The 23,253-nt window shown below is 45.8% G+C and overlaps 1 long non-coding RNA gene across 3 annotated transcripts; it reads left to right on the forward strand.

Annotated features, from left to right (window-relative positions):
* Nucleotides 1–385: 385 nt before the first annotated feature.
* LOC145850531 (uncharacterized) lies at nt 386–18,683 on the forward strand. Of its 3 annotated transcripts, none has more exons than XR_014392857.1 (5): nt 386–642; nt 13,263–13,482; nt 14,087–14,463; nt 14,719–14,889; nt 16,493–18,683. It is a non-coding gene; the product is annotated as an uncharacterized LOC145850531 (long non-coding RNA). The 3 variants fall into 3 exon arrangements; XR_014392858.1 differs by lacking the exon at nt 386–642 and adding an exon at nt 6,961–10,055; XR_014392856.1 differs by lacking the exon at nt 386–642 and having other exon boundaries at nt 6,977–13,482.
* The last annotated feature ends 4,570 nt before the right edge of the window (nt 18,684–23,253 follow it).

Consider the following 23,253-nt stretch of genomic DNA (forward strand, 5'->3'; position numbering starts at 1 on the left):
TCTTATTGGCTCAGACATTGGGGTATATATTCTATTGGTGGCCTGACATGCCCTCTCCTACTGGTGGCCCTCACTGATTAGCTAATGTTCCTGTCCAAAGGTCTTTACAAGTTCAGGCCGATGTTGTCTATGTATGATTAAGTGCGTGTGCGTGTCCAGTAGCCTTCAAAAGATCAGACATGGCCCAGACCACACACGTCTTGTTGGTTTACCTTGCCTCATCCACACTGATTCTGCTTACATTCTGATTTTTTACATGTCCAATGGTCAATTCGATGTTGATCCAGCTTTGTACACTCACATGTGCTTCAGTCTTCATTCTGTTTACACATGTCTAATATTTAAACTTTTATATAGATTATTCTTTCTACTTCAAAGAGAACCGTATAGGTTACTGAAAATCAACCATAGTCATGAATTTTCACCTACATAACCTCCCTCTAGAACTTACAGAGTTCCACACAATTTAATTTTCCAGTATAGATGAGAAGGGGAGCACCTTCTGAAACTCTATTGAGGTGATCAACCTCACATCCAGCTCACCAACCTTTGCTCCAGTTTCCCATTCACACTTGTGAGTCAGGACATCACCTTGTACATATTGTTACGGCTGTCGTAGAGAGGGGACCAAAGCGCAACGTGGTAAGTGTTCATACTTTTATTATAGATAACGAAACACTTAAACAAAAGAAACAAAACGAAAGCCAACAATTCTGTCAGGTCACTGAATAACAAAACAAAAAATAACTACCCACAAAACACAGGTGGAAAAAGGCTGCCTAAGTATGGTTCCCAATCAGAGACAACGATAGACAGCTGCCTCTGATTGGAAACCATACCTGGCCAAAACATAGAAATATAAATACATAGAATGCCCACCCACCTATCACACCCTGACCTAACTAAACAGAGAAAAACGGCTCTCTCAGGTCAGGGCGTGACAAATTTTTAGTCAATATTTGATTCTGGGGTAGTTTCTTCATTGTGACTACACCAGTTGGTAACAGATGTCCAGATTTTCTGCATCAACCCACTTTCTTGTGGTTTTGCCATTGTCTTAGTTGGTGTACTAGTCTCTAGTGGGAGGTGATTTCACAATTTCTTCTAGGTTTGTCGCTGTTGCTGTCAAGGCCATTCTACCGTTCTTCATCTGTCCTGGTTTTCACTCTGTTAGAAAGACCATGTGAGGACAGAGAAGTCGATGGTAAGAAAGTCTCCTTCCCATTCTCCTGTCGTTGTTTCTCCGTTCCTTTGGACAGCGCCTCTGTCAGAGGTATCTGCCATGTCATCAGGAGCAACCGGCATGTCACTCCTCCCCATCCCTGGACTCTCTGGATATTCAGGCGAGAGCATCTGTTGGCTGTTAGAAGATGCTCCTTGATCCGCCTCTCCTTCGGCTTCTTCCTGGCTCCTGCCTGGCGCATCGACATTTACATTTACATTTGCATTTACGTCATTTAGCAGACGCTCTTATCCAGAGCGACTTACAAATTGGTGCATTCACCTTATGATATCCAGTGGAACAGCCACTTTACAATAGTACATCTATATCTTTTTTTTGGGGGGGGGGGGGTAGGGGGGTTAGAAGGGTTACTTTATCCTATCCCAGGTATTCCTTAAAGAGGTGGGGTTTCAGGTGTCTCCGGAAGGTGGTGATTGACTCTTCGGAAGGTGGTGATCAGCACTTTATATGCTTTCACAATAATGCCTTCAACGTGTTGTTTAGAGCACAATTACCCTAACACGCTATCGTCTTCATATGATGCATTAACCAATAGAACAAGTGGCTCCTAGACTTAACCCATCTGCATGTACGTCTACAGTGGAATCTAGTCTCTCTCTCTCTCTCTTTAGCTCCGCTTCCTCTGTCATGGTGTTTTCAAGCTCACCCATTATGCAGCTGGACCTTACTTCTTGTGAGAATTATGCACCCACCGAAGAGAGACATGACGATCTTTACCACTGCAGATGCTGTAAGGAGTACTGTATGTGCGGACCAGACCAAATCTATCCCAACACCCCCTCCTGGTGTATCTGGATGTTCACTCAATCTCCGGAATTCAGCCCTTGATTATCTCTGTTTTTACCTGAGGATATACACACTGCAACACGTGGGTTATTTCCTGACAACATCATTTGTGACATTTCAATAACCGCATCCCCTGTACTCCCATCAGTCTCCCAGTTACCAGTTACCAATCCATGTGGCATGAGTCTTCATAAACTGATATCCCAACAATGATACTAAAGTGCCCCCTGCTACTACTAACAAGGCCTATAATCTCCTTCAATTGCCATCCCTTCGGCAACTGCCGTGAGAATAACTACTGCCTGTAATCTATCAAGTGTTCGCTGGCTGTTAGAAATTGGGAAAGAGATTAATGAGTTGGGAAGAATATTCAACCTACATATCATTCCATCTAACCCATAACACACTAGTAACTACTCGTAATGCACTTCTACAGTTATAAACAATACTAATACATTCTCAAATCATTAAGTCAATATACATCAGTGTGCCTGGTTACTGAAGAAACTGCTCCTGAACAAGGCAGTTAACCCACTGTTCCCCGGGCGCCGAAGTCGTGGATGTCGATTAAAGCAGACCCCAACACCGCTCGGATTCAGAGGGGTTGGGTTAAATGCGGAAGACACATTTCAGTTGAATACATTCAGTTGTGCAACTAACTAGGTATCCCTCTTTCCCTTTCCTTTCCCTTCCTACCATAGAAACAGGACTACTAGACTCTACTTGTTTTCTTTGGTTGAGACGTCACAGGAGTAAAGATAGATAACTCCCCCAGTGGGTTACTTATGGTATCTACCTCCCCCTGTGGGTTACTTATGGTATCTATCTCCCCCTGTGGGTTACTTATGGTATCTATCTCCCCCTGTGGGTTACTTATGGTATCTATCTCCCCTCTGTGGGTTACTTATGGTATCTATCTCCCCTCTGTGGGTTACTTATGGTATCTATCTCCCCCTGTGGGTTACTTATGGTATCTATCTCCCCCTGTGGGTTACTTATGGTATCTATCTCCCCCTGTGGGTTACTTATGGTATCTACCTCCCCCTGTGGGTTACTTATGGTATCTATCTCCCCCTGTGGGTTACTTATGGTATCTATCTCCCCCTGTGGGTTACTTATGGTATCTATCTCCCCCTGTGGGTTACTTATGGTATCTATCTCCCCTCTGTGGGTTACTTATGGTATCTATCTCCCCCTGTGGGTTACTTATGGTATCTAAATCCCCCTGTGGGTTACTTATGGTATCTAAATCCCCCTGTGGGTTACTTATGGTATCTAAATCCCCCTGTGGGTTACTTATGGTATCTATCTCCCCCTGTGGGTTACTTATGGTATCTATCTCCCCCTGTGGGTTACTTATGGTATCTATCTCCCCCTGTGGGTTACTTATGGTATCTATCTCCCCCTGTGGGTTACTTATGGTATCTATCTCCCCCTGTGGGTTACTTATGGTATCTATCTCCCCCTGTGGGTTACTTATGGTATCTACCTCCCCCTGTGGGTTACTTATGGTATCTACCTCCCCCTGTGGGTTACTTATGGTATCTATCTCCCCCTGTGGGTTACTTATGGTATCTATCTCCCCCTGTGGGTTACTTATGGTATCTAGCTCCCCCTGTGGGTTACTTATGGTATCTAACTCCCCCTGTGGGTTACTTATGGTATCTATCTCCCCTCTGTGGGTTACTTATGGTATCTATCTCCCCCTGTGGGTTACTTATGGTATCTATCTCCCCCTGTGGGTTACTTATGGTATCTATCTCCCCCTGTGGGTTACTTATGGTATCTATCTCCCCCTGTGGGTTACTTATGGTATCTATCTCCCCTCTGTGGGTTACTTATGGTATCTATCTCCCCCTGTGGGTTACTTATGGTATCTAAATCCCCCTGTGGGTTACTTATGGTATCTAAATCCCCCTGTGGGTTACTTATGGTATCTAAATCCCCCTGTGGGTTACTTATGGTATCTATCTCCCCCTGTGGGTTACTTATGGTATCTATCTCCCCCTGTGGGTTACTTATGGTATCTATCTCCCCCTGTGGGTTACTTATGGTATCTATCTCCCCCTGTGGGTTACTTATGGTATCTATCTCCCCCTGTGGGTTACTTATGGTATCTATCTCCCCCTGTGGGTTACTTATGGTATCTACCTCCCCCTGTGGGTTACTTATGGTATCTACCTCCCCCTGTGGGTTACTTATGGTATCTATCTCCCCCTGTGGGTTACTTATGGTATCTATCTCCCCCTGTGGGTTACTTATGGTATCTAGCTCCCCCTGTGGGTTACTTATGGTATCTAACTCCCCCTGTGGGTTACTTATGGTATCTATCTCCCCTCTGTGGGTTACTTATGGTATCTATCTCCCCCAGTGGGTTACTTATGGTATCTATCTCCCTCTGTGGGTTACTTATGGTATCTATCTCCCCCTGTGGGTTACTTATGGTATCTACCTCCCCCTGTGGGTTACTTATGGTATCTATCTCCCCCTGTGGGTTACTTATGGTATCTAAATCCCCCTGTGGGTTACTTATGGTATCTAAATCCCCCAGTGGGTTACTTATGGTATCTATCTCCCCCTGTGGGTTACTTATGGTATCTACCTCCCCCTGTGGGTTACTTATGGTATCTAAATCCCCCTGTGGGTTACTTATGGTATCTACCTCCCCCTGTGGGTTACTTATGGTATCTAAATCCCCCTGTGGGTTACTTATGGTATCTAACTCCCCCTGTGGGTTACTTATGGTATCTATCTCCCCCTGTGGGTTACTTATGGTATCTATCTCCCCCTGTGGGTTACTTATGGTATCTATCTCCCCCTGTGGGTTACTTATGGTATCTAAATCCCCCTGTGGGTTACTTATGGTATCTATCTCCCCCTGTGGGTTACTTATGGTATCTATCTCCCCCTGTGGGTTACTTATGGTATCTAAATCCCTCTGTGGGTTACTTATGGTATCTAACTCCCCCTGTGGGTTACTTATGGTATCTACCTCCCCCTGTGGGTTACTTATGGTATCTATCTCCCCTCTGTGGGTTACTTATGGTATCTATCTCCCCCAGTGGGTTACTTATGGTATCTATCTCCCCCTGTGGGTTACTTATGGTATCTACCTCCCCCTGTGGGTTACTTATGGTATCTATCTCCCCTCTGTGGGTTACTTATGGTATCTACCTCCCCCTGTGGGTTACTTATGGTATCTATCTCCCCCTGTGGGTTACTTATGGTATCTATCTCCCTCTGTGGGTTACTTATGGTATCTATCTCCCCCTGTGGGTTACTTATGGTATCTAAATCCCCCTGTGGGTTACTTATGGTATCTATCTCCCCCTGTGGGTTACTTATGGTATCTAACTCCCCCTGTGGGTTACTTATGGTATCTAAATCCCCCTGTGGGTTACTTATGGTATCTAACTCCCCCTGTGGGTTACTTATGGTATCTACCTCCCCCTGTGGGTTACTTATGGTATCTATCTCCCCTCTGTGGGTTACTTATGGTATCTATCTCCCCTCTGTGGGTTACTTATGGTATCTATCTCCCCCAGTGGGTTACTTATGGTATCTACCTCCCCCTGTGGGTTACTTATGGTATCTATCTCCCCCAGTGGGTTACTTATGGTATCTATCTCCCCCAGTGTGTTACTTATGGTATCTATCTCCCCCTGTGGGTTACTTATGGTATCTAACTCCCCCTGTGGGTTACTTATGGTATCTATCTCCCCCTGTGGGTTACTTATGGTATCTATCTCCCCCTGTGGGTTACTTATGGTATCTACCTCCCCCTGTGGGTTACTTATGGTATCTAAATCCCCTTGTGGGTTACTTATGGTATCTAAATCCCCCTGTGGGTTACTTATGGTATCTAGCTCCCCCTGTGGGTTACTTATGGTATCTAACTCCCCCTGTGGGTTACTTATGGTATCTATCTCCCCTCTGTGGGTTACTTATGGTATCTATCTCCCCCAGTGGGTTACTTATAGTATCTAACTCCCCCTGTGGGTTACTTATGGTATCTAGCTCCCCCTGTGGGTTACTTATGGTATCTACCTCCCCCTGTGGGTTACTTATGGTATCTATCTCCCCTCTGTGGGTTACTTATGGTATCTACCTCCCCCTGTGGGTTACTTATGGTATCTATCTCCCCCTGTGGGTTACTTATGGTATCTATCTCCCTCTGTGGGTTACTTATGGTATCTATCTCCCCCTGTGGGTTACTTATGGTATCTAAATCCCCCTGTGGGTTACTTATGGTATCTATCTCCCCCTGTGGGTTACTTATGGTATCTAACTCCCCCTGTGGGTTACTTATGGTATCTAAATCCCCCTGTGGGTTACTTATGGTATCTAACTCCCCCTGTGGGTTACTTATGGTATCTACCTCCCCCTGTGGGTTACTTATGGTATCTATCTCCCCTCTGTGGGTTACTTATGGTATCTATCTCCCCCAGTGGGTTACTTATGGTATCTACCTCCCCCTGTGGGTTACTTATGGTATCTATCTCCCCCAGTGGGTTACTTATGGTATCTATCTCCCCCAGTGGGTTACTTATGGTATCTATCTCCCCCTGTGGGTTACTTATGGTATCTAAATCCCCCTGTGGGTTACTTATGGTATCTAACTCCCCCTGTGGGTTACTTATGGTATCTATCTCCCCCTGTGGGTTACTTATGGTATCTATCTCCCCCTGTGGGTTACTTATGGTATCTACCTCCCCCTGTGGGTTACTTATGGTATCTAGCTCCCCCTGTGGGTTACTTATGGTATCTAACTCCCCCAGTGGGTTACTTATGGTATCTAAATCCCCCTGTGGGTTACTTATGGTATCTAAATCCCCCTGTGGGTTACTTATGGTATCTAAATACCCCTGTGGGTTACTTATGGTATCTATCTCCCCCTGTGGGTTACTTATGGTATCTATCTCCCCCTGTGGGTTACTTATGGTATCTAAATCCCCCTGTGGGTTACTTATGGTATCTATCTCCCCCTGTGGGTTACTTATGGTATCTATCTCCCCCTGTGGGTTACTTATGGTATCTAAATCCCTCTGTGGGTTACTTATGGTATCTAACTCCCCCTGTGGGTTACTTATGGTATCTACCTCCCCCTGTGGGTTACTTATGGTATCTATCTCCCCTCTGTGGGTTACTTATGGTATCTATCTCCCCCAGTGGGTTACTTATGGTATCTATCTCCCCCTGTGGGTTACTTATGGTATCTACCTCCCCCTGTGGGTTACTTATGGTATCTATCTCCCCCACAGGGGGAGATTACTTACTTAAAACAAATCCAAATTTAATAAACTCCCCATATCTATTGTGTGAAATACCACAGTGTACCATCACAGCAGCAAGATGTGTGACCTGTTGCCACAAGAAAAGGGCAACCAGTGAAGAACAAACACCATTGTAAATACAACAATTTATTTTTCCTTTTGTACTTTAACTGTATATAGTCATAATATGCCGTTTGAAATGTCTCTATTCCTTTGGAACTCTTGTTTGTGAAATGTTTACTGTTAATTTGTATTGTTTATAATCTATTTTACTTGCTTTGGCAATGTGAAATATGTTTCCCATGCCAATAAAGACCGTTGAATTTAATTGTAGTTTTTATGCCCTGACATCAAATCAAATCAAATCAAATTTATTTTTATATAGCCCTTCGTACATCAGCTGATATTCTCAAAGTGCTGTACAGAAACCCAGCCTAAAACCCCAAACAGCAAGCAATGCATGTGAAAGAAGCACGGTGGCTAGGAAAAACTCCCTAGGAAAAACTCCCTAGAAAGGCCAAAACCTAGGAAGAAACCTAGGAACTGGCGCCGAAAAGTTTGTTTAAACAATTCAGAGACTGAAACGAATACGTCAGATGACTTACATTAAAGGGCAACATATCGATATACAATGTTTTAGTAAACCACAGTTTCTAAACTCAGAGGCGCAACATTGCCAGACTTCCGGGAACGCTTGCGAAGCAGACCAGGCCGGGGTTTAAGAAGTCAAAGAGAAAAGTGAACATTTCTTCCTTAGTTGTTAATTTTAAAAAGATCTAAAGGCACAATCTAGATTCGAACCAATGTATTAGGTAGTTGAACATGTTATTACTCCAACCTTTGCGAAAGTTTTTTTCACGTTCGTAAAAATAAAAAATATAAAAACTTTATACTGAAGGAATGTCTTTGAATTGATGGCCTTTCCATGCGCAATTCAGCGCATAACGTCCATTAGACGTGTTTCTGCGCATGATCTTAGCTTGTCGACGTCGCCATGACATCACCTACAACCGTGATCGAGGATTTCAACCAGAGAAGCAGTTTCTGGTTGTCTTCATACTGTACTGTCCCTGAGTGAACCTTGAATACAGAATGGTGAATTCTCTTCCGCAACACGGTAGACTTCTCCTCACCACCACCACTCTTGCCGCGTTCACACTATATATATATTTTTTATTTTATTTTATTTTTTATTAAACAGTAACATGCAAAACACACAAAAAAACAGAACAGCCAGAGGGATTTCACAAAGAAATAAGGAAGAGAAAAAAACACAAATCCACAATCTATCAATTGAAATCCAGACATGTAGCTAATACATTTTTTGAAACATTTTGATTGGTATATATTTTAATAATTCTAAATAGTTTTCCAAATCAGATTTTAAAAAATTAAGGGTCTTTTTCTTCATACATTTTTATTTGTATGAAAATGTTTCCTAAAATAAAGAGATTTATGACATACTCCCGTTCAGTTGCGGAATCAGTGTAGTAAAATAATATGTCAAACTTAGATATTTCAATGGTTGTATGCATTTTGTTGCCAAGATATAGTTTGACATCAGTCCAGAACACTTCACTATGTGAAAAATGACAGAATAAGTGTTCTACACCTGCATTGTTTGGGGTTTTAGGCTGGGTTTCTGTACAGCTGATGTAAGAAGGGCTATATAAATACATTTGATTTGAATAGATTCAGTTTCTAGTTCACAAAAACTGCATTCACTGGTACCATCAGGTATATATTTAGGAATCAAGCTATTACACGGATAGAATCTATGGAGCATCTTCAAGCAGATCTCCTTTACTTTATTGGCCACCATGAATTTGTGTGAAGTGAGCCAAGCATGGCGCCAAGTTTACATCAAACGATGAAGCCCAACAAAATATTGCAGAGGGAATAGCCTTCCTGTAGAAAATATCCCTTTATAAACGATTGTTGAATTTCTTATCTAATAAACCTATGCCATTCACCTGGATATTGCTTACAATAGGAGATATTCCAAAATATTCATTATTCTGAAATAATGATTTTATTCCACTAGGTACAGCTTTTATTACAGTGTCATATTCCTTGCTTGAAAACATCAAAGTTGTATCTTTCCATAAATTGTCTCTGCGTAAATAGATTCTCACTAATACGAACTAATTAGCTGACAAGGACAATGTTTTTTCGATAACCAGTTACGGTAAAATAACATCTTGTTTCTATGTAATATCGACCCATTATTCCATATAAAACATTTATGAGGTGAAAAGTTATTCCGAGTGGCCTACTAAATTTGTCGTCGTTATTTAGGAGTGTGATTGGACGCCAATTATACATATTTAAGAGAAACTTCTACATGTACCGCGTTCGCCAGTTAGCAAATCATAAATGTCCGAGTCTCATGGTTTCCGACTATGACCTGAACGCAGCATAAGAACCCTTCAAAACGAGGGGCGTGCCTCGGTTGTCGCTGCGCAACCAACCAGGAAGCTACAGTGGATAAGAAAAAAAAATGTAAACAAGAACTAGTGTTTGTATCAAATATATTTATAATTAGCTTTTTGTTCTGTCTTTGTTTTGTATTGTATGACAGCCGACACAGACACGCCTGTCTATTGTACCATTAGCTACCAGTGTATAAATCTCCTATCCACACAGCGATGTCTCGGAAAGAAAGAGAATGAAGAATATTATGTTTTTTTCTCTCGGTGACAGAACCACGCACACACGAGAAGAGAGACACTGAATATAAAGTCACCGCAAGGGTCGGTTTATCAATTTGTCTTATTGGTATCTTAGTAGCCGCTAGCAAGCTAGTTAACGTTTGTCATTTCAATGCATTGTTTTGACTGTCTTGTTATAACTAGCTAGTAGAGACTTTGTCAAGATAGTCATGTGTAATTGAGGGCTATTTGGTTGTTATTCTAAGAACATCTGCGCTTTCAATGACAGATTGACCAGGTGAATCCAGGTGAAAGCTATAGGCTCTTATTGATGTCACTTGTTAATAAATCATATTCAATCAGTGTCGATGGAGGAGACGGGTTAAAGAATAATTTGTAAACCTTGAGACATGGATTGTGTATGTGTGCCCAGTGGTGGAAAAAGTACTCAATTTTCATACTTGAGTAAAAGTAAAGATACCTTAATAGAAAATGACTCAAGTGAAAGTCAACCAGTAAAATATGACTTGAGTAAAATTATTTGGTTTTAAATATACTTAAGTATCAAAAGTAAATGTAATTGCTAAAATGTATAAATCATTTCAAATTCCTTATTAAGCAAACTAGACAGCACAACTGTTTATGTTGTTGTTGTTGTTGATGGATAGCCAGGGGCACACTCCAGCATGTGTAAATGTATGGAGTAAAAAGTACATTCTTTTCTTTAGGACTGTAGTAAAGTAAAAGTTGGCAGAAATATAAATAAAGTACAGATACCGCCAAAAAATAATTAAGTAGTACTATAAAGTGTTTTTATTTAAGTACTTTACACCACTGTGTGCTATTAAGAAGGTGAATGGGCAAGGCAAAATATTTAAGTGCCTTTGAACGGGGTTTGGTAGTAGGTGCCAGGTGCACCAGTTTGTTTCAAGAACTGCAACTCTGCTGGGTTTTTCACTCAACCGTTTCACGTGTGTATCAAGAATGGTCCTCCCCCCAAAGGACATCCAGACAACTTGACCCAAGTGTGGGAAGCGTTGGTGTCAACATGGCCCAGCATCCCCGTGGAACTCTTTTGATACCTTGTAGTCCATGCCCCAACAAATCAAGGCTGTTCTGAGGGCAAAAGTGATGCAGCTCTATATTAGGAAAGTGTTCCTTATGTTTGGTATACTCTGTGTATACCACTGTGTATACCAGTAGATGCTCCTCAGAGAATGTGGAGGACAATCCTCCTCAGTGAATTTCATAAAAATGGTAAAACATTTAATGTTATCCATTTTAGATCAAAATTAAATAAAGTTAGATAAAGCACTCTGTAGGGTAGCACCATGGTGTAGCCGGAGGACAGCTAGCTTCCATCCTCCTCTAGGTACATTTACTTCAATAGAAAACCCTAACCCTAACCCATGGTTCTCACCCCCTTCCATAGACTTACACAGTAATTAGGACAACTTCCAGAGGACGTCCTCCAACCTATTAGGGCTCTTGCAGCATGAACTGATATGTTGTCCACCCAAAGGATCAGAGAATGACTCTAGTACTGAAAGCATAAGCTAGAAAGACAATAGTTAAACAGTTTTGTACAAATTTAATTTCTTCCAAAATGAAGTTTTACTTTATTAGCTAGCAAATGCAGCTAGCTAGTTTAGCCTACTGAAACACCCTGCTCAAACCGAGGGATGCTATGTTAGCTAGCTGGCTATGACTATCCAACACAACGCTGGAACTCTTCCAAGTCAAGGGCTTTTGGTTTTACTCAATTGTTGCCACTGGGGACTGCTGGTGTAAGTGCTAAACTGCTTACTGACTATGCTGTAATGTTACCGCATGATTGTAGCAGGTTTAGCTATGTTGACTATGACTTTAGCTAATATGGAGACAACGATGTAGGCTGTGTGTAGCAGTTATGATGTGGTTTGGCTTGGAAATATTTTTTTTCTCCTGGTCACATCCAGCTGATGTGCTGTAAATTGAAGTCCACAAGTGAAGGGAAAAGGTTAGAGGAGGAGAGCGCATAGATGCGAGAAGGAATACAATGTGGCTGCTATGAAAGGGAACTGTGAAGGGTCTCCCGAGTGGCGTAGGGGTCTAAGGCCCTGCATCACAGTGCTAGCTGTGCCACTAGAGATCCTGGTTGGGGCCGATGGGGCAGCGCACAATTGGCCCAGCGTCGTCCGGGTTAGGGAAGGGGAAGGGTTTGGCCGGCGGGGACGTCCTTCTCCCATCGCGCTCTAGCGACTCCTGTGGTGGGCCGGGTGCAGTGCACGCTGACACGGTCGCCAGGTGTACGGTGTTTCCTTCGACACATTGGTGCGGCTGGCTTCTTGGTTAAGTGGGCATTGTGTCAAAAAGCAGTGCGGCTTGGTTGGGTCGTGTTTCGGAGGACGCACGGCTCTCGACCTTCGCCTCTCCCGAATCCGTACGGGAGTTGCAGCGATGAGACAAGACCGTAACTATCAATTGGATACCATGAAATTGGGGAGAAAAAAAAATAAGTTATGTGTGATCAAGCTGCCAATTTTGTTGAAAATTTCAAGCACAGCTGTTAGCTAGCTAATCAATTTCAAAGGGGCATTGTTGGGAACTCGTGATTCGTTGCATGACTTGAGCCTCAACCCCAGTGACTACACCCTTCTTGGGTAACTAGACCCCCCCGCCACACACACACACGCACTCCCCTAGCCCCCCACCCTACTCCTCCCCCTTACCTTCTAGCTGCTGATAATACTGTGCTTCCAACCCTCCTGTCCTTTGTACACATGGACTTCAAACCATTGATCTCTTCTATGTAAATACAATGCACAGATCAATGAACTTATCACCCTGTCCTTACCTACCTTCTCTCCCTCCTTCTCTCCCTGTCTTCTCTTGAGAGCCAGGTCTGCCTACGGTGGCCTTTCTCAATAGCAAGGCTATGCTCACTGAGTCTGTATATAGTCAACGCTTTCCTTAATTTTGTGTCAGTCACAGTGGTCAGGTATTCTGCCACTGTGTACTCTCTGTTTAGGGACAAATAGCATTCTAGTTTTTTTGGGTTGATTCTTTTCAGTGTGTCAAATAGTTATCTTTTTGTTTTCTCATAATTTGGTTGGGTCTAATCGTGTTGCTGTCCTGGGGCTCTGTGGGGTCTGTTTGTGTTTGTGTTTGGTAACAGAGCTCCAGGACCAGCTTGCTTAAGAGACTCTTCTCCAGGTTCATTTCTCTGTAGGTGATGGCTTTGTTATGAAAGGTTTGGGAATCGCTTCCTTTTAGGTGGTTGTAGAATTTAACGGCTCTTTTCTGGATGTTAATAACTAGTGTGTATAGTCCCTCCCCCTCTCATCCCCCTCCCCCAGCGCAAAGGCTCAGACTGTGAACTAGCGGAGGAGGAGGGTACTGTGGCTCCTATTCAACCCCAGGACCTGGGCCTCTCCCTGGGCACAGATCTAGGCGAGCCTGAGGTTGGTGGCTGAGGCCTATAGTGAGATGGGTGGGAGTCCTACTCCGGTGGAAGAGACTGAGCTACCAGATGAGCTAGAAAACCGAGGTAGAGTGACATGACTATTACTTCTATTTTGATATGTCTCATTTACATTTTACATTTAAGTCATTTAGCAGACGCTCTTATCCAGAGCGACTTACAAATTGGTGCATTCACCTTATGATATCCAGTGGAACAACCACTTTACAATAGTGCATCGCTGTCTCTCTCGTTTTGTCTCTCCCTCCCGCTGTCTCGATATCAGAATCCAGTGTGATGTCATGGTCTTTGTAAATCTGATTGGGGATGACTGCACAGCCATCGAGATTCAGTGTCTGATCCGACAGCAGTTCTCTCTGCTTCTTGGCATCCAAAATCACCATCTCTGTCTCATCCAAGTTGCAATCCCGTTTCTTTATGTCCTATTTGATTCATTCTAATTGTTCCTGATTCTAAATGTTCCATGTTCTAATTGTTCCTGATTCTAAATGTTCCATGTTCTAATTGTTCTTGATTCTAAATGTTTCATGTTCTAATTGTTCTTGATTCTAAATGTTCCATGTTCTAATTGTTCTTGATTCTTAATGTTTCATGTTCTAATTGTTCTTGATTCTAAATGTTCCATGTTCTAATTGTTCTTGATTCTTAATGTTCCATGTTTTTTCCCAAGTTCCCTCTCAGTTCCACCCCGGGTCCTGGGAACGGACCAATCACAGTCTCAGGAGGAGTTTGATTTGCTATTTGACTCTGTGGTTGGGGAGGAGCCTACGGGAGAAGTTCCGCCCCCTGCTCTCGCCGATAATGACCTTGCCATCTTCGACCCCTGTACTAAAGGTCAGAGGTCAAGCACACACACGTACAGAGACTACTACTACTGCTGCTTCTCCCAATCCGAGTGGCTCAGCGGTCTAAGGCACTGCATCTCGGTGCTAGAGGAGTCACTACAGACACCCTGGTTCGAATCCAGGCTGTATCACAACCGGCCGTGATTGGGAGTCCCATAGGGCAGCACACAATTGGGCCCAGCGTTGTCCAGGTTTGGCCGGGGTAGGTTGTCATTGTAAATAAGAATTTGTTCTTAACTGACTTGCCTAATTAAATAAAGGTTAGATCAAATACTGCTACAATCACATTCCACCACATATCTATCACTTTTAACTTTTTAAAACTACTTTATCACTTTTTTTTTTTGCTTTTATTTCAAACTCTCTTCTCGTTCCTGTAACACTTTAATCACAATCTTCTGGTCATTTCATATATTTTTTTTCCTGTTCTTTTCATCCCTCCTCCTTTTCTATCCAGACCAACCTCACACGACCACTCAGAACTCCTGTCGCGGCCCCTGACCAATCCGGACGGCGACGAGGCAGGCAGGCAGCCAATGAGCTCACAGCTGCAATGGAGAGGGAGAGTACGGTACAGCCATACTGAAATACAAGACAGCTGTGGATTTACTCATCACTGGAGTTAAAGGTGAGAGAGGGGGAGGGAGAAAGGTGCATACAGGGGGGAGGGTACGGCTGAGGGGAGGGGGGGAGGGTACGGCTGAGGGGATGGGGGGAGGGTACGGCTGAGGGGAGGGGGGGGAGGGTACGGCTGAGGGGAGGGGGGGAGGGTACGGCTGAGGGGATGGGGGGAGGGTACGGCTGAGGGGAGGGGGGGGAGGGTACGGCTGAGGGGAGGGGGGGAGGTACGGCTGAGGGGAGGGGGGAGGGTACGGCTGAGGGGAGGGGGGGAGGGTACGGCTGAGGGGAGGGGGGAGGTACGGCTGAGGGGAGGGGAGGTACGGCTGAGGGGAGGGGGGGAGGGTACGGCTGAGGGGAGGGGGGAGGTACGGCTGAGGGGAGGGGGGGAGGTACGGCTGAGGGGAGGGGGGGAGGGTACGGCTGAGGGGAGGGGGGGAGGTACGGCTGAGGGGAGGGGTGTGGGTACGGCTGAGGGGAGGGGGGGTACGGCTGATGGGAGGAGGGGGTACGGCTGAGGGGAGGGGGGGAGGTACGGCTGAGGGGAGGGGGGGAGTGGCGGCTGAGGGGAGGGGGGAGGTACGGCTGAGGGGAGGGGGGGAGGTACGGCTGAGGGGATGGGGGTGGGTACGGCTGAGGGGAGGGGGGGGTACGGCTGATGGGGGGAGGGGGTACGGCTGAGGGGAGGGGGGAGGTACGGCTGAGGGGAGGGGGGGAGGTACAGCTGAGGGGAGGGGGGGAGCGGTGGCTGAGGGGAGGGGGGAGGTACGGCTGAGGGGAGGGGGGGAGGTACGGCTGAGGGGAGGGGGGTGGGTACGGCTGAGGGGAGGGGGGGGTACGGCTGATGGGGGGAGGGGGTACGGCTGAGGGGAGGGGGGAGGTACGGCTGAGGGGAGGGGGGGAGGTACGGCTGAGGGGAGGGGGGTGGGTACGGCTGAGGGGAGGGGGGCTACGGCTGAGGGGAGGGGGGGTACGGCTGATGGGGGGAGGGGGTACGGCTGAGGGGAGGGGGGAGGTACGGCTGAGGGGAGAGGGGAGGTACGGCTGAGGGGAGGGGGGGAGCGGTGGCTGAGGGGAGGGGATGTGGCTTAGGAGAGATGGATGGAGTGGGAGGAGTGGGTTAGGGAGAACCGTGTAGGAACTTAGTCAAGAGATTGGGACAAACGAGGATAAAGAGGAGTGGGAAGAGTGTTTTGGAGAGTCCAGGGGAGTCCAGGGTAGTGTGTTATAGATAAGAGGATCTGAGACGGTTGGTTCATTTTAAAACCCAGGACACTGTTCTATTGTTCTAACTCTCTCTTTTTGTCTCTCCCTCCCGCTGTCTCTCTCTTTTTGTCTCTCCCTCCCTCCCGCTGTCTCTCTCTTTTTGTCTCTCCCTCCCTCCCGCTGTCTCTCTCTTTTTGTCTCTCCCTCCCTCCCGCTGTCTCTCTCTTTTTGGCTCTCGCTCCCACTGTCTCTCTTTGACTTCTGCCAAATGTCTTTACCTTTCTCTCTCTCTCCCCCTCTCGCTCTTTCTCTCGCTTGCTCTCTCTCCGCCAACTCGTCTCTTCCTATCCCCCCTCTCTCTCGTACCCCCCCTCTTGTCCCCCCTCGCCCTCGTCCCTCCTCTCTAGGAGATCCAGACCCAAAACGTAGAGAGTCAGTAAAGAGAAGAACTGCTCAGTATCTGAAACACACAGAGACACTCTCACACAGCTCACCTCTCTCACACACACCTCGCAGGAGAAGGACTCTTAAACATACTAACGCAATGCTTAAAGGAGAAGTTTACCCAAAATCCAGAAACTCCCAAGTGATTCCATACATTGAAACTATTTCAGGGGAGTTTGCCCTCTGCAAAAATGGGTCTCCTGACATTGCTGGATGCTGGCCTTGCTCTGCTCTGCTCTGCTCTGCTCTGTTCTGCTCTGTTAGCAGTGAATTGATGATTCAGAAATCCAAAGTGTGGATGAGTTTGTTGTTTTTATTGAAAGCATATGGCTGAAATCAGCTATTTTTGTCAAAAGTACTATCGGTTTGGAGTCAGGAAATGTGTACTTTTCCACCTAAAAACATTCTATTATTTTATATAGCTGACTGCTACAGCAGCAGAGATGCTTATTTCTGAATCATGAATTCATTGGCAACGGAGCAGAGCGAGGCCTGCTCCAGTAACAGCTGTTTCAGTACAGCGCTACCGGGGGAAGAGAGGGGAAAACTCCACTGAACCAGGTTCAATGTGTGGAATCTCTTAGGAAGATTTTAGATACATTTCTCCTTTTTAAATGCAAACACACACACACACACACACACACACACACACACACACACACACACACACACACACACACACACACACACACACACACACAGGACCAGGACTTTTAAAACAAACACATGAACAGAATACTTATGCACACAGATGCTCCTTATAAATAGACCAAAACTCACACTACAGCAACCATTAGGTCTAGAGCACTGAATAGCACACACACACACACACACACACACACGTACACAGACACACACACACAGACACACACTGAAGTGTGCACACACACACACACAGACACACACTGAAGTGTGCACACACACACACACACACCACACACACACACACACACACACACACACACTGAAGTGTGTACACACACACACACACACAGACACACACTGAAGTGTGCACACACACACACACAGACACACACTGAAGTGTGCACACACACACACACACACACACACACACACACACCACACACACACACACACACTGAAGTGTGTACACACACACACACACACACACAGACACACACTGAAGTGTGTGTATACACACACACACACTGAAGTGTACACACACACACACTGAAGTGTACACACTAGCACCATGAAGCAGCCCATCAATCCAAGTGTTGCTGTTTGTCATTTTGAGATTTTAGTTGATTTTAAATGTAAAGTCTTGAGTTTTAAAATCTGATTCGCCTTAATGAACAAGACACTGGCTATATCCCAAATGACACCCTTTTCCATCCCATGGTACTCCGGTGCCAGGGCCCCCCCAGGGCCCCCGTGGTACTACGGTGCCAGGGCCCCCCAGGGTCCCCATGGTACTATGGTGCCAGGGCCCCCCCAGGGCCCCCATGGTACTCCGGTGCTAGGGCCCCCCCAGGGCCCCCATGGTACTACGGTGCCAGGGCCCCCCCAGGGCCCCCATGGTACTACGGTGCCAGGGCCCCCCCAGGGCCCCCATGGTACTACGGTGCTAGGGCCCCCCCAGGGCCCCCATGGTACTACGGTGCCAGGGCCCCCCCAGGGCCCCCATGGTACTACGGTGCCAGGGCCCCCGTGGTTCTACGGTGCCAGGGCCCCCCGGCCCCCATGGTTCTACGGTGCCAGGGCCCCCGTGGTTCTACGGTGCCAGGGCCCCCATGGTACTACGGTGCCAGGGCCCCCCCAGGGCCCCATGGTACTACGGTGCCAGGGCCCCCCCAGGGCCCCCATGGTACTACGGTGCCTGGGCCCCCCCAGGGCCCCCGTGGTTCTACGGTGCCAGGGCCCCCCCAGGGCCCCCATGGTACTACGGTGCCAGGGCCCCCGTGGTTCTACGGTGCCAGGGCCCCCCCAGGGCCCCCATGGTACTACGGTGCCTGGGCTCTGGGCCATTTGTGACTCATACAAAGACAATGTCCGCTTAATTTATCTTCCTAAAGTCTTTTACAATGTTTTAATTTAATGTTAGTAATAATATGTACTGTATAGAGTGGATTTGTACACTACACAAACATTTTGTTAATTGTTTTCTAAATAAATACGGTACAGTAGATGAGATGATGTTGTCCCAGTGGGGTACTGTTGCTATAGCAATAGTATTGTGATAGTTGTTATACTGTTGGGCGAGGAGTTTCTTTTCCATGACCATGTGACCTCACCAGGAAAAACTATTGGCCCTAATTAGAATCGTTATTTATCAGAGTCAATTCCATTTCAGTTCAGGAAGATATACTGAAATTCTCATTTTTCTTCAATGTTTCTTAATGGAAAAACTATTGGAATTTCACATTTCAGTGTACTTCTCCAAATAGACTGAATTCAAATGGAATTCCCCCCCCAAGCCATTTAAAAACATATATATATCTCAGTATATTTAGTATATTGGCTTTGTCTATAATACAGATGTAGTGTGTGCAGTGACGTAGTAGCTCAACTCTACCAGCAGGTGTCGCCATTGAGCAGTTGTCTAATTAAAATCTGCATCATGAACCCAGCAGAGAGAAATGATAACGACGTCAACAATGACGGAATGATTCCATCTGCTTAATAGACACCCAGAGGAGTAGTACTTTTAGATACCTAACCTTTTCTCTGGCCATGAGAGGGAGGGAGGGGAGGAGAGGAGAGGGGAGGAGAGAGAGGGAGGGAGGGAGGGAGGGAGGGAGGGAGGGAGGGAGGGAGGGAGGGAGGGAGGGAGGGAGGAGAGAGAGAGAGAGAGAGGGAGGGGAGGAGAGAGAGAGAGGGAGGGGAGGAGAGAGAGGGAGGGGAGGGAGAGAGAGAGAGGGAGGGAGAGAGGGAGGGAGGAGTGGAGAGGGATGGGGAAAAATGGAGAGCTGATTAAAGGATAAGAGAGGATGATCTCTTCATTGTACGGGAAAAACGGATTGGGGGGGGGGGGCGATCCTGACCCACCCTTTTCTCGCTCTCTCTCTCGTTCTTTGTTTGTGCATTCTGGGGAGTCTGGAGAGAGAGAGAGAGGGATGAGAGGAGAACGAGAACCTTGCACCTGTGAAGAGAGAGGGAGAGAGAGATGGAACAAAACAGGGAGGTGGAGAGCAGCACAGCATTAGCATGCTGAGTCAGCACTCATCTTTCCTTTTTCTATTTATCCCTACTCTCTCCAACCCCCTCTCTCCACTTCTCTCCCTCCCTCTCTCCATGTCTCTTCCTCCTTCTATCCCTCCATCCCCCTCTCCTCTTTGTCTGTGACAATTACACCATCAAAACACTTCAGTCAGAGAGGGTAATTGGTGCCAGTGTTGTAGTGAGAGAGCGATATAGATAGTGTGTCTATTTCTGTGCTTGTGTGGGTCTAAGTGTGTGTGTGTGTTTAGAGAGGGTCCATCATGTGTTCTATATCGTACTGCAAGGTGCTTCACTCACTGTGAGAGCCTGCTCGGTCAGAAGGCACAGAATCGGTGTACTCAAGTAATGTGGCTTTACACACAGTGGTGAGGGCTATGGGAGTGTGGTGTCAGGAAAATAACCTCACTCAACGTCAACAAAACAAAGGAGATGATTGTGGACTTCAGGAAACAGCAGAGGGAGCAGCCCCCTATCTACATCGACGGGACAGTAGTGGAGAAGGTGGAAAGTGTTTTAAGTTCGTCTGTGTACACATCACTGACAATCTGAAATGGTCCACCCACACAGACCGTGTGGTGTAGAAGGCGCAACAGCACCTCTTCAACCTCAGGAGGCTGAAGAAATTCAGCTAGTCACCAAAAACACTCACAAACTTTTACAGATGCACATTCGAGAGCATCCTGTCGGGCTGTACCACCGCCTGGTACGGCAGCTGCTCCGCCCATAACCGGAAGGTTCTCCAGAGGGTAGTGAGGTCTGCACAACGCATCACCAGGGGCAAACTACCTGCCCTCCAGGACACCTACACCACCCGATGTCACAGGAAGGACAAAAAGATCATCAAGGACATCAACCACCTGAGCCACTGTCTGTTCACCCCGCTACCATCCAGAAGGCGAGGTCAGTAGAGGTGCATCAAAGCTGGGACCCAGAGACTGAAAAACAGCTTCTATCTCAAGGCCACCAGACTGTTAAACAGTCATCACTAACACAGAGAGGCTGCTGTCTACATACAGACTTTAAATCATTGGCCACTTTAATAAATGGATCACTAGTCACTTTAATAATGTTTTCATATCTTGCATTACTCATCTCACATGTATATACTGTATTCTATTCTATTGTATCTTAGTCTATGCTGTTCTGACATCGCTCGTCCATATATTTATATATTCTTAATTCCATTCCTTTACTTAGATGTGTGTATTAGGTATTTGTTGTGAAATTGTTAGATTACTTGTTAGACATTACTGCACTGTTGGAACTGGAAACACAAGCATTTCGCTACACCCGCAATTACATCTGCTAACCACGTGTATGTAACCAATAACATCTGCTAACCATGTGTATGTAACCAATAACATCTGCTAACCACGTGTATGTAACCAATAACATCTGCTAACCATGTGTATGTAACCAATAACATCTGCTAACCATGTAACCAATAACATCTACTAACCACGTGTATGTAACCAATAACATCTGCTAACCATGTGACCAATTACATCTGCTAACCATGTGTATGTAACCAATAACATCTGCTAACCATGTGTATGTAACCAATAACATCTGCTAACCATGTGTATGTAACCAATAACATCTGCTAACCACGTGTATGTAACCAATAACATCTGCTAACCATGTGACCAATTACATCTGCTAACCATGTGTATGTAACCAATAACATCTGCTAACCACGTGTATGTAACCAATAACATCTGCTAACCATGTGTATGTAACCAATAACATCTGCTAACCACGTGTATGTAACCAATAACATCTGCTAACCATGTAACCAATAACATCTGCTAACCATGTGACCAATAACATCTACTAACCATGTAACCAATAACATCTACTAACAATGTGACCAATAACATCTACTAACCATGTGACCAATAACATCTACTAACCATGTGACCAATAACATCTGCTAACCAATAACATTTGATTTGACTTTGATTTGCACATGAATTACAGACACACAAACACTTGGCTAAGCGATACTTTACTGACTCTACTTTTACATATATGTAAAACTCACACATCCTGTAGGCAAACTCAACCCCAACTCACTCACAAATACACTGTACACACAGATATGCGCACACGCCTTCCAATGACCTATATGTGTTAAATGATATCCCCCACCCCCTAACACACACACACTTTAACACACACACACCTCAGTGGTCTGCTCTGTTGTGAAATGAGGAATGAGCATAATGTGTTTCCTTCACACACACAGCAATTACTGGAAAAAAGCACTGGACACACACACCCTCTGTTTCTATTCTCTCTACTTCCTCTCTCCCTCTCTTTTCCCCTGCATCCCTTTATCCCTCTCTGTCACCTTGCCTAAGGCTGTTTGAGTGCTCTCTCCTCCCTCCCTCCCTCTCTCTCTCTCCCTCTCCATCCCCCTCTATCACTCCCTCCCTCTATCCCTCTCTCTAAACAGGAATCAATGCACAAACACTTTATGCTGTCCATCAATTCTCTCATATCGCCTCCCGCCTCAGTTCTCACCCTTCCTTCCTCTTTTCCTCCCTTCCTGTTTTCTCTCTCCTCTTTTCCTCCCTTCCTGTTATTTTGCTCTCATTCATCTTCCTCCCTTCCTGTTCTCTCTACCCACCTCTCTCTCTTTCTCCCACCCGCTTTCTCTCTCTCTCTCTCTCTCTCTCTCTATCCCTCCATCCCTCTCTCTGGGATGCCCTATTTTTCCATTCCTGGTGCTGCTGTGTTCCCAGTGTGATATTGAAGTGTTAGATCAAACACACACACACACACACACACATCATCAGTCATTGGATGAGCTGCTTGATGTTGGGCCAAGTGGTTGACATGTTACAGACCTCAGAAAGAGGCAGCAGCACACACACACAGAGAGAGAGAGCACACACACACACAGAGAGAGACACACACACACAGAGAGAGAGACACACACACACAGAGAGAGACACACACAGAGAGAGAGACGCACAGAGAGAGACACACAGAGAGAGAGAGACAGAGATACACATCATCCTCCTCTCTGCTCTGTGCCAAAATATAATTTAACTAAGCTAGCTATCTGTGAAAGGGTTTATGGTCAGTTAAATACACTGGCTAAATAAATCTGTCCCCACACACACAGAAAAACACACCTCTCTCACACGTACACAGACTTCATAATTTCTCTGCATATGCTGTTGTTAATCCAGACAAATGACCCTCTCTCAGGCAGCTTTTGTTACCGCCATTGTTACCATAACAACCACAACCTTTTGGTTTTTGGGGGGTGCTTACACTGAAGAGGAGAGATGGAGGATGGGAGGGATAAAAACACAGAGGGATGGAGAAAGGGAACGGGGACAGAGTGAGGCGGGTGTGTGTTACGGGCTAGACACTACAGTAGATGAACAGGTGAGATGATGTTTCCTATTCGTTAGTAAGTCATTAACCCTTCCATCAACCACAAGGCCCTGAAAGCTGACAGAACTCCGGCATTAACCAAGCCAACATGACAATAAAACACATTGTCCATGTAGCCAATGAAGTTTGC

This window comes from Salmo salar, chromosome 07 (assembly GCF_965601325.2).
Source record: "Salmo salar chromosome 07, fSalSal1, whole genome shotgun sequence".
Lineage (NCBI taxonomy): Eukaryota > Metazoa > Chordata > Actinopteri > Salmoniformes > Salmonidae > Salmo > Salmo salar.